Source organism: Rattus norvegicus, chromosome 6 (assembly GCF_036323735.1).
Source record: "Rattus norvegicus strain BN/NHsdMcwi chromosome 6, GRCr8, whole genome shotgun sequence".
In the NCBI taxonomy this organism is placed as follows: Eukaryota; Metazoa; Chordata; class Mammalia; order Rodentia; family Muridae; genus Rattus; species Rattus norvegicus.
This window is the reverse complement of record NC_086024.1, coordinates 117,905,531-117,908,551: the sequence shown is the minus strand read 5'-3', so window position 1 is coordinate 117,908,551 and position 3,021 is coordinate 117,905,531. Positions and strand designations below refer to the sequence as shown.

General features: G+C 34.0%; 1 non-coding gene across 1 annotated transcript; it reads left to right on the top strand.

The window, feature by feature from the left end:
* Positions 1-1,899: 1,899 nt before the first annotated feature.
* Positions 1,900-2,036, top strand: LOC120093484 (small nucleolar RNA U109). The gene has a single exon (XR_005486528.1). It is a non-coding gene; the product is annotated as a small nucleolar RNA U109 (small nucleolar RNA).
* Positions 2,037-3,021: the final 985 nt, after the last annotated feature.

Below are 3,021 nucleotides of genomic sequence, written 5' to 3'. Positions count from 1 at the left end.
GTCCCTATACTGTGTGCAGAAATCAGCCGTGCCTTCTCTACAATGTACCCACTAATGAATCTATGAAACCATGATAAATGTAAATTCCCCTTAAAGGACTAAATAGAATATGATTAATGTAGAAGAAAAACAGGACTCTTTGAAAGTAAGATGGAAACTTCTTGGTAGCTTCCTCCAACATAAAGGTTTAAAATTCTCCTTCAGTCATGGAAAGCAAAGGTTATGCATAACAGTGAATCATTATAAACTCATTTAGCACACCTTCAAGTAAAGGCAGATAAAATCCTCTAGACGGGCTTAAATAAGGAAAGAGCATGTCATTAATGTCTGAAACATAAACTGAAACATTAACAGGAGCATTGAAATGATTTATGTCTCAAATAAATTGCTGATTATAACCCTAGAATTTATTCTTATACGATTCTATTTATTAATGAAAGAAACAACTCATGAAAAGACATCTATGTCTTTTCTTCACCAAACCATTTGCTCAATATATATATATATATATATATATATATATATATATATATATATATATATACACACACACACACACACACACATACATACACACATATAATTTATTACTTAGGGATTAATGTTGCAATATGATAAAATTATTTTCTTGTCTTCTAATTTCAAAAAGTAAAAACTGTTATTGTTTTCCTTTAAAGAGAGTAATTGCTGCTTGACAATCCAATAAGTACTGTGCTATACTTTATACACAAATATAGCGGCTTCCGATGGCCTGCTATATTAATAATGAGACCTGCATAAAATGTAACACCTTGAGTTGTATGCAAATACTTCAAATGTTTTCTAAATTACCTCCAGCAATCTTTGGCTAAAGGTGAACAGAAGCTAATAATTATCTTTATTGATATGTGTGTTTGCAGAACAAGTCTTATTCCCAAAGGTTAATTATTTATATAACCTCCCTGAATTATGTCCCCTGCTGACTTAGAATGTATCTTACCCCAACTTAAATTCAAACAACAAAAGCTAATTTTTTCCCTTCAATTGCACTTCTATGTTGTAAGGATTCCAATAGAGACATCTTCATATTTTACAGAATAACTGTTATGTGATGTTTATTATTCTTAAATGCAACATCATCTACATATTAAGACATTTTAGATGTTCTTCAAAAGTGCAGAGGGTAAGTGACAATAGACAGCTGAGCTCTAACATGTCTATAACAGCCGCTCTAAGAATTGGGTCAGATCTGGAAATGTGGATGGGATTTGAGAGGATTTGAGAGCTAACTGTTGGGTAGGACTTGTGAGACAGCGACTTTTGCACATTACATGTTGATGCACTAATAAACACATTGCAGCTGTGGTTATTTGCACAAAGGCTGCATACGGAAACCCCCATCACTTCATCTTGCATCAAGGAGTGAGTGGTTCACTCTTTTCTCTTTCATGGAAGGGGAATTCGCTCTGGGGATTGCATTTTTTTAAGCAGTATAAGTATTGATAAGTAGCCCAGGTCCCAGAGAATAAATTTTCCATTCAGGCAAGCACCCATAATTGAGCTTGCTGAGTAAAACGAAACAAGCAAACAAATGCAAAAGATCCAGTTAAAACCAATACCAGCATTCGAAACAGTCAAGGGCCTGTTCAGAAGAAGATGGTTTCAGTGGAAGAGATGAGGCAGTGCAATTGATAAAAAGGACGAAAAAATAAGTGTATATATATAAAGTTATTAAAAATAAAGAGCCCCCTATTCAAATCATGTAGCACAGTCAATTAGTATTACTGTTTGTAAGATTCTATATGTGTCAACATTATTTAGAGAAACAAGATTCATCATATATATCATATATATGATATATATATATATTATAAGACAAAATGTATTTGAGAAGCTGAATAATTCTTTAGTTGCCATTTGCAGCTTGCAGAAATAGGGAAATACCCCATTTTCTTTGGAGTAGGAATGTATCCAGAACACACTACACTAAAAGAGGAGTTCTCGGGGCTGCCAGCCTTCTAGTAGAGGTTGGGTGGTAGTATATTTCTCCTACAGAAAAAGAAAAGAAAGAAAGGAAAAGAAAAAAAGAAATAGGGAAATAAATGAACATCAAATATTTCAAACTGGAAGACTCATAACAAGAAAAGCCAATGATCTAGTCAAGTGTGAGGCTGATATTAAAATAACACGTAGAAATGTCATTGTGCTCCAGACGAAACAAGCTGTAGTTCAATATACATGGACAAAATTATTTTAAAATATAGATATTTACTCAAGATATATCAAGCACACATCTAACTAGGAAATCAGATGCGCACACACACGTGTGTGTGTGTGCGTGCGTGTGTGTGTGCGTGTGTGTGTCCTCCTTTTTCTACATTTTGTTTTGTGTTGAACACTAACATTCTATACCCGTGACCTGAATCAGAGCATGTCTTCTCTACTCATTCATTCTTCTCTGAAATTGCCCTCACAGACATATCCGACAATATATTTAATTATATTCTAATTTTCCTCAATCTATCTAAAAATTATTCATCCTAATTCATGAAAGAAATTTAAGAACCAAATAAATTTTTCTGTTATTCAGTTGTGATTTGCTTGACAAAATTATATGCCAACCAGCCATTACATTTTCTTCTAATAAATACTGAGTACTTAAGCATTCCATTCATGCAGTGATAATTGAAGGCCTTTCATGGATCCCATGACCTGATATTACTTCTGTTCTTAATCATCTCCCAGTGAATGCAGGTGAAATTTATGACTGACTTCTCTCTGGCTGACAAACTATGGCAAAGTGAATGGGCTTTCCCTCCTGAAAGGACAGCTTATTATAAAGAAGCTTATCTTGTTGGAGTGGTCTTGATAGAACAGCACTTCTTAACTTGTGGATTGCCATTTCTGGGGTTGAACAATCTTTTTACAGGGGTTGCATCAGACCACCATAAAACATAGATATTTACATTATGATTCATAAGAGTAGCAAAATTACATTTATGAAGAAGTGACAAAGGTAATTCAATGTTTAGGGGTTCCCAG